The sequence below is a fragment of the Phascolarctos cinereus genome, unplaced genomic scaffold, assembly GCF_003287225.1.
Source record: "Phascolarctos cinereus isolate Bilbo 61053 unplaced genomic scaffold, phaCin_HiC Scaffold_2;HRSCAF=192, whole genome shotgun sequence".
Classification (NCBI taxonomy): domain Eukaryota; kingdom Metazoa; phylum Chordata; class Mammalia; order Diprotodontia; family Phascolarctidae; genus Phascolarctos; species Phascolarctos cinereus.
Window position 1 is genome coordinate 109,450,147 of NW_027555625.1, and position 9,625 is coordinate 109,459,771.

The following is a 9,625-nucleotide window of genomic DNA, read 5'->3' on the forward strand; positions in this document are numbered from 1 at the left end:
CTCTTCCCTCATTATCAGGAAGCAGGGATATAAAAAAAAGAAGAGAGAAAGGGAGGGTGAAAGAGGGAGAGAGAAGGGGAAGATGGAAAGGGGAAAGAGCAAAGGGTGAAAGAAGAGAGAGGTGTGGGGGAGAGATGGAGAGACAGGGACAGAGAGGGAGACAGGGACAGAGAGACAGAAACAGCGACAGAGGTAAAAGAGGGAAGAGAAACAGAGACAGATTTGTAACAATGGCCTTTACCATCTTAGGGGAAAAGAGTGGGGCCTGGGTAAAACTACAAAGCTTCCCTCCATGTTTTCCATAAAGTTGCACGCACTGCAGTGGTGGGGATGGTGATGCATGGATTTTTGACAAGTCTGATTGATTCACCAATTCATTAATGAACAGACCTGGATTGGAAGGTTTCTTCTGTACTTTAGAAAGCATGTGATTATAGCATGTGCAGCAATAAATGCCACCATTAAAGATGCAAAGCAGGACTCATTCCAACCCCCACCTTCAGCACCTGTAACTTTCAGATACCCTCACCTTCCAAGAAGCATCTTTCTGTGATGCTTTTCCCCACTCCAGAAAGTGATTGTGGTTGTAGTTGTTGTTATTGTTGTTGTCAGATAAATAATTTCTCTCTGTAACTCTATTTTTAAAAATGGGAAAGAGGGGGAGAAATGTATGCCTGTCAGAATGTAAGGAAGTTGAGCTTTTTAAAAAATGAAAACTCCAGCAAACAGTGGCCAAGGCTTGGCCAACAACCTGGCTGACCTTAATTCCAAAAGTGATCCTCGGGTAACTTGTCATAGCAGCAAGAGATGGCTAGTCCAACAACAGATCGTTGTAATGTGGATGGGCAATGGTCTGGGCTGCTGTAAGGAAAGAAGGCCAGATTCATCTGAGTTATTACAATATGAGCACTAATAAGGCCAAAATGCCTCCACGAATGTCTATAGAGTCTTCAAAAAGCTTCAAGTACTTGGTACGTGTTATATTCTTGACATCTGTAAATTAGATCTGCCTGGGCAATATTATCCTTATTTTACAAATAGCAGGAGGAGAGGAATGAGGCACAGAGAGGTTAGGTGATTAGCCCAGGGACACAAAGCAAGTTAGCAACTAAATCAGGAAGAAGAAGAAAAAAAAAAAACCACCTTGGTTTCCTGATTCCCTATTCAGAGCTCATTCTTTTCAGACTACACCTACTAAGAAATGTCAAGCACATTAGGGAAAGAGGTAGCGAGTCTGTGTTGAAGCTGGAAAAAACGTGGTTTTCAGCTAATAAAATGATCAGTACATTCACAGCGCAAAAACGTTCGCCCCTTGCCTGGTGCACACCTCAGATTAAGCTGGGTATGGACGATAGTTCATCCTCAGAAATGAACATAACTCTTTTAAATATTGGTTCATGTTAAAACCCACAAGGCATTGCTCTACATTACCCACCTCCCCCTTTGATGTATATGGTTAATTGTATACTTAAAAGAGCATTTACATTTCCAGGGGTACCACAGCAGGACTCAATTCTCAAGCTGGGAACACTAGAAAGACCTCAGTGTCCATTCTTTTCCTCTTTGTGAGTCACCATGACAGCTCTGTACCCAACTCTTCCATATTACTTTCTAGCATGGGAGCCCTTCCCAGACTTCTATTCAAAACCTTGAGTCCCCAATCTCCCTCCCACCAGGCTCCTTTCCCTTTCCTCAGTATATTGAGAAAGAAGGGAAAAGGGAGGGAATACACATTTATTAAGCACCTATGTGCCAGACATGATACTAAGTGCTTTACAAATATTGTCTCATTCATTTGATCCTCACAACCAGGCTGGGAAGTAAGTGCTATTATTATCTCCATTTTAGAGGTGAGGAAACTAAGGCAAACAGGGTTAAGTGACTTGCCCAGGGTCACACAGCTAATTAGTGTCTGAGGCTACATCTGAACTCAGGTCTTCCTGACTCCAGGCCCTGAGCTCTATCCACTATGCCACCTAGCTGCCCTAAAGTTTTATTTCAAGGGTTAAACCAGACAGCGTTATTCACAATTTCTTCAAATCAATGAGAGTTCCGATTTGCCTCAGAAGTGCCTCGTATCAATGGGCCGGGAATCAAGACAGAGTCTCATCCTGGTTCTGCCACTAATTAGTATTATGACCTTCAGCAAATTTCACTGAATCCCACTGGGCCTCAGGAACCAGCCAATAAGGACTTAGTCCTGGGACTGGGTGGATTTTTTTTTCCCCTCAGTCTCTCTACTTCAGAGCATGCACAGGTACTCTATGACTGTTTCCTATCTGCTTTCTGTGTTCTCTTTGGTTGGCTGCTGACCCAAAAGTGAGATTACATACAAAAGACTACGCTGGGGCAATTCAAGCTCTTTTCCTCCCCGGTACATTCAAAAGAATAACCACTGTAAGGCTCCAATAGGGAGAGTTGCATTGGCCCATCCTCCCTACCCAGATCAACACGAAGCCATGAGCATGCAGTCCCGTCGTTGCTTCTGTCTGTCCTTTCCTGCCTTAGGTAAAAGTGTTGGAGATGCAATGAACTTGGCTGCAGCCTTGTGAGCTTCAGAAGGTAGAGAAAGTCATCAGGGGTCCAGGAGTTGAAGTCCATGCTAGAGCTTACACAGCCACGTGCAAGCCTTAGGAGTGACCTGCTTTACCCAGCACTTCAACGAATCAACCTAGTAGCCAAAACACTTTTTCTATAAGCAAGGGAACAGCTGTGCCTTTCAGCCATGCCATATTTGAGAGTGAACTTGGTTGGGGGTGAATATCCTAATTGGGGGTAAGTTTGAGCCTGCTCTCCCCTGGGACTGAGGACTCTGGTATAGGTGAAAGTGCCCCTGGTTTGCGTTGATGTATTTATGCTTCTTTTCCTTCTATATTATACTTCTTTTCCTTCTATATTATACTTCTATACTTCTATATTATACTCCTTTTCCTTCTATATTTTCTCACTAAATATCCCTTTGTAAAAACTAACATATCAATTAGTTAATTGAGGCAGTAATTGATGGGTAAATCAATGATGTAACAAACATTAACTGTAACTGGTAATTAATATTGGGAGCTCATACTAGAATGAGGGCTTGAGACTATAGCACTAGAAAGAAACCCTTAACCCCTCTGAAGTACCCCTAGAACATTGAAGAAGATGCAGCTAGTCTCACACAGGGGACCCAGCTTGTCATTATTGGGAATTAGGATAAAGATCCCAGAATCTCGAAGGGGCAATGTGTATAATAACAGCATTGGGCTGTGTTATTTCTAAACTAATGCACTAGTGTTCACATAGAAGGTAGAACTCAGAGAACAGTGGGCTGAGTAGCATGGTAGATGGAGCACTGGGCCTGGAGTGAGGAAGATCTAAGTAAAAATCCAGCCTCTTTTTGCCTCACTTTCTTCATCTGTAGAATAGGGATGATAATAGCACCTACCTCCTAGTGTCGTTGTGAGGAACAAATGAGATTGTAATTGTAGAACACAGCACAATGCCTAGCACAGAGTAAAAGCTTGTAAATGTTAGCTATTATTACTATTATTATTATCATTGTCATTATTATCATGTCATCACTAAAATCATATGATTTTATCATAGACACATTGAAGACTGATAATTGACTCAGCCCTTTGGGTTTCTATTTAACGAGTGGCTTCGGAAGCCAGGTGGCTCAGTGGACAGACCACTGAACTTGTAGTCAAGATGATGAGCTCAAATCCAGCCTCAGGCTTTTGCTAGCTTTGTAATACTAGACAAGTCGCTTAACCACTGTCTGCCTCAGTTTCCTCATCTGCAAAATGGAGATAATTGCAGGGCCTACCTCACAAAGCTGTTGTGAGGATAAAATGAGATGATGTTTGTAAAGCACTACATAAGTGCTATTTTGTCATTATCATTATTATTATCGTAATTAAATGTCATTGTCCCATGCCAAAATACCTTTTGGAGTTCTCCAGATCAAGTAGCCAAAATAAGTTCAGTAGGAGACTATAGTGGTACTATTTATAGAGGCCTTTACACGTGTTATCTCTGAGCCTTATCTAGCCTTGTGAGGTAGTTATTACAGGTATTATTACTCCCATTTTACAGATGAGGGATTGGATACTAGGAGAGGGTAAGTGATTTGCCCATGGTCACGAAGCCAGGAAGGGTCAGAGGCAGGACTTAAGCCTAGGTCTTCTTGATTTCAAGCCTTGCACTCTGTCCTTTGTCGTGTCACCTCACTATTAACACAGTCTTGAGTGAATAGATTAAATATTAAAATGACAGCATAAAAAATAGTGGTTAATAATAGCTGGCATTTCTGTGGTGCTTTAAGGTTTATAAAGCGTTTTTTATATGTGAACACATTTGATCCTCACAACAACCCTGTGAAGGAAATGCTATTATTATCCCCATTTTAAAATGGGGGAAACTGAGGCACAGAGCAGTTCAGTGACTTGTCTGGGCCCATACAGCTAGAGAGTGTCTGAGGCAGGATTTGAACTCAGGTTTTCATGACTCCAAGTCTTGCATTCTATCGACTACACCACCTACCCTCCCCCCAAAAAAGTATAAAGGAACTTCCTGAGGCCATTCACTCAATCTATCCGTTTATTTCTGGGCATACTTGCCCCATTGCTCAGTAGGTTTCTTGGTGTCATTGAAAGACCTTCCCTCCTGTCTGCTAAAAATCTTAACTTCTTCATTTTGATCCCATTTGCTCTCAATTTGTCCAAAGAATAGATAATAAAAACTTAGTCTCCATCCACCCAGCCACCACCACTACCACCATGTGCCCCTCCCCCCAAGCTCTAACATACTAAATCACTTCGTAAGTCTTAGGTCTGGACATTAAATTCCAGGCTGAATATGCATATTCATTTCTGCATAACCAGCTAGCATCTATTTTGAAGATGTCCCTAACCAATCAGTCGAGACACAATAGTCTTGGAAACATGAGCTCTGATCCTGTCTCCTGACCTCCATGTTTACACACAGGAACTCTGTGAGAAGTGAGCCAGAATTCAGAGAGCTTCGGTTTGAGGGTGTATTAAGTGGGCCTCCACTCAGAATCATAGGAATTTCCTGGGACAGCCCACATGGCAATATACTTACCAAGTTCATTGACTTGGGTTTGAATGGTTCCATTTCTCCCAAAAGACAAACCAGACGCAAGTGCAAGAAGAGTAACCTGGAAAAGGGGGTCAGCTTCTGCTGGGCTAACTGTGCTTGAAGGAGGCCTAACACTGTAAATCATGAGAGTCAGAAGAAGGAGGAGAAAAAAGAACTTGACAGGGTTATAAAGCTCAATGATGTACGGCCGAAAAACTTGAGAACTAATATGGCATATTCATCCCACTTATTCCTAAAGTGCATTTGTGACTGCTTCCAAAAGAATCCATAGATGCTTTATATTGTGAAAATCGGCTGTAAATATTCCTGTGAGCTTTGCCTCTTTACGCATCAATCCATTTATTTATTAGCGAGGCTTGTAAAAGGCTCAAGCTTCCGCTGTTTAGAGAGTATGTTCGTTTTATGGCCAGACTCAGAAGCTGGGGTAACCTTCTTAGCTAGATTCTGTATGGTTACTATAAATGCTCAATGCCCCATAGCAGCTCTGCTGGTTGATTACAATCTTCATTTCAACAGGTGTTTAACTAAACATAACTCCAGAAGAGTCTGAGACCTTAAGCCACTGTCATAGATACATGCTCTCTTGGAAGGGACTACCCATGGCATTATGGTAGAGGTCACTTCCAGGACCCGATAATGGGGTAGAATGTCAAAAGTGCCTTTCAATTCACTTGAGGTTACACTTTCAGCTTACAAAGGACTGGCTCCTTTACTCTTTGTGTATGGTAAGTATACACGTTTAGTCTTCTAGACCATGGAAGCACCATCCAACATCAAAAACAAAAAACGAATCACAAAGCCTAGTAGTCCAAACAGATTATAGAATGAGCAGAATGCTAATGACTGGTTCACTCTTAATTTGGGTTAGTTCTGTCCTATTGAAACATAGTGAAGTTTACTCCAGTAACTGAATGTTTTTGCTGGAGTCCTAGTTATACAAAATTAGTGCCACTGACTGTGTATAACTCCTACACCAAGGATTGTCTGACACTTTGGAAGTCTCACTCAGCCTCTCATTAACTGACTGGCTCCTCCAGACAGGACTTTTCATTTTAAATCTCTCCCATTTAAATAGTTCATCACAGAAGAAGCCTGGGTAGCATTAGCACCATTGGGCCAGACTTTCCCAAGACTTCCATGAAGTGAAAACATATTTTCTTTCTCCTCCCTGGCCAGTTTAGGAAGAATCACAGTCCGATCACCAGTCTAGCTAGCGTATTTAAGAAATGCAGATGACTGCCATAGTAAATTCATGTCATGTGTTTTTTTTTTAATGATAGATAATATTTCAGAAACAGTCCTGAATGGGACCAAAAAAAAAATTTTTTTTTGTTTAGAAAGACAATTTCTGTTCCAAAGCTCAGCTGCCTAGAATTCAGCTGTTTCTTATATAAAAGAGAAACATTCTGAATTCCAGCAGCCTGCAGAGCCAAATAAGGGTAGGTGTGGAGAGAAGGTACTCTGGATATAACTTAAACTCAGTGTTGGCAACTTTAGTCTAGTTGCAGCACCTTTAAATCTAATTAAACTACATTGTAGCAAAGGTGGGCCCTAATACAGCATATTGCATCCTGTCAAATTCAGGTTACATAGAAACTGATGAAAGAGCATCCATTAGACTTGCCGAAATTCACACATCCTGTTATTAAGATGCTGCCTAGTTTATTCATCCTTTTAATCTATCAAAACTCCAAAAGGATAATCTGCTTTTGAAAGCTCTCCCCTCACCTACCCCCCACCCCAACCAAGTCCCCAAATCCTTTTCTTCCTCATTTAAATGAAGGCAAGTCAATAATCATTCAAAGTTTAGGCAATGAGGGCTTAAGCTAGTATCTTGTAGTGATAACTGACAAAAACAAACACAAGACTTTTCTACCTGGAAACTGTTCCCTTTGATTCAAGACTGAATGTCATCACTTTGTAAACAAAGAAGATGATTTTAAAAAATGCTGCCTTTTTTTAACCCAGACTGTTCTCACAGATCTTCAGCGTTCTCAAAAAAAAGAAAAACCCTATTAGCCGCTGCCGAAGAATACTAAAATGTAAGTACGTGCTCTTCATTGACTCTGTTTTATAAGCCAGGGCCATTGAAAGAAAACAGAGCATCCAGTCCAGGTGTCCCTGCGTGGCAAAATAATGGATGCAGATTGATATGTTCTAGAGGCAAAGGACATTAACATCTTCAGACCTTCTGCAGGCACATCGCCAGGCTCGCTTCAGAGAGGCCTTGAAGAGCAGTCCAAGATGTGCTTGCTACCCTGGACACCTCTCAACGAGGACTCTTATTACTGGACCAGGCTGCAAGGCAGGTGTTCCTCCCCTTTACAACAGAATAAATGAGAAACTGAATGGGTGTACAAGATGGCCTGTTTGCATTATTGATTTAGGACGACCAGCTGACGATACCAGGAGCCCTCTTTTTGTTTATTTCTACAAGGTACATCTTTCTCCAAACTGAATTGTCTTTGATTTAAAAGCCAAGGTGTCCCCCCCACCCCCCTCTTCTTCTCCCCCCCCCAAGAAACTGAATCGTATCGAGGCACATCTGCTGTCGGGCTGCCTGGTCTCTGTTACCTACTGAGGGGAGCTTTTGTGCTTCAGAAAAGAAGACAAGGACAGTGCTGTGAACATAATTTTTGATCATCCCTGTTTAAATATGCTGCATGTCAATCAGAGAAGTTTGAAGCACATTATAATTACAAAATATATCTCTGCTATATAATCAGTATTGTTTGTTATAGTGGAATGAACTGTGATAACTATTTCAATATGTAATCCACAGGACTTAGGCATGAGGGTTTTATATGTATATTTAAAAAATACATGATGAAAAAAGAGGCAAACGGGAAGGTAAGATAGACCACTGGCATGATTTTGTGCTTTAAAAGTCCCCCCTTTTAAAAAGTTTAATAGTAAGGTGCTATCTATTCTAAATGTAGACCCACATTGTGGGAAATTTGGGGCAGTGACCTTTGTGCTACTGCTTAGCAGGGGACCGGAAGAACTGGCCTTCCCACACCTCACCGAAGGGAGGGCTCTCTTCTGCTCCCCTCACAGGAGCAGTCTGGGTCATAAGAGTTGGCTTCTGTCTCGTTCTTCCTTTTTACTTTGGGTGGGATTTCACAGTAATCAGTTGTTCCCTTAGCAGTGATATTCGCTCTTTGAAAGGGTGTAGATGTGAGTGTGGGTTGTGTAATAGAGAAGGACAGACAGAAACAAGCAGAAAGAGAAAGGGAAGAGGAGAGAGAGACAGAGACAGAGAGAGACAGAGAGACAAAGACAGAGAGAGAGAGAGAGAGAGAGAGAGAGAGAGAGAGAGAGAGAGAGAGTGAGAGAGAGAGAGAGAATGACAAAAGAGACAGAAACAGAGAGAAAAGGAGGAGAAGAAGAGGGAGGGAGAAAGAATGGAGGGAGAAAAGGGAAAAGAGGAAAAAAAAGGAATATGGGAGGAGAGACAGAGGAGAGGAAAAGAAAAGAGCAAGAGACAAGAAACAAAAAAGGCTGAGCTGACTAAGACATGCTGATTGGCAACTTTGCCCCCTTTGCTTTGAAAAGGGGAACAGGGTGGCAGGAGCCTGGATCCCTGCCTCTCACTGTCTGTGAAGCAGGCTAGATATGAATTTTTAAAGAAGACCCTCAACACCCTTAATCTTCCCATCACTTTGAAAACTAAATGGCAGACCTGCCCATGCAGCATCTCTCCAGCCCCTCAGCCTGGCCAGATTACTTTCATCACCCCCACCTTCCAGAATACCTTAAGCCATGATCACTTATTCACTAGACAGAATGTGCCAAAGTTTGGGGAAAGACATTGTTTGCCACTGGCTCCACACTATCCACCAGATAAAGTCAAAATTACTTACACTGACATTCTGTGCCATACTCAATCTAATACCATCCTAATTTTCCGGCCTTGGATGCCACCCTACGCAAAGCTTCCACTCCAGAGGTTATCTGACTTACCTGGGAAATGGCACAATAAAATGAAATGGGCATTGATTTACAATTCAGAGGCCCTGGGTTCAAATCCTACTTTTGATGCTTACTATCTGGGTGATGTTGGGCAAATCATGTAATCTACTTAGGCCTCAGTTTCTCCATCTGTAAAATGAGGGGATTGGACTCTCAAGTTCCTTCCAGCCCTGGATCTATGATCCTATATCCTTGGGAACTCCTACTTTTGAGCTCATGCCATTCCCCCTGGCATAGAACAAACACCCTTCTCATTCTCTTATTACTGTTTGGTCATTTCAGTCTTGTCCAACTCTCCATGATCCTCTCTGGGGTTTTTCAGGCAGAGATACTGAAATGGTTCTCCAGCTCATTTTACAGATGAGAAAACTGAGGCAAATAGGGTTAAATGACCTACTCAGGGTCATACAACTAGTATGTGTCTGAGGCCAGATTTGAACTTATGAAGATATCTTTCTGATTCCAGCCTGGTACTCTATTCACTGTGCCACCTAGCTGCCCTTCAAATTCTACCTCTTCTCCAAAGCTTTCCCTAGTCATCGAAGCC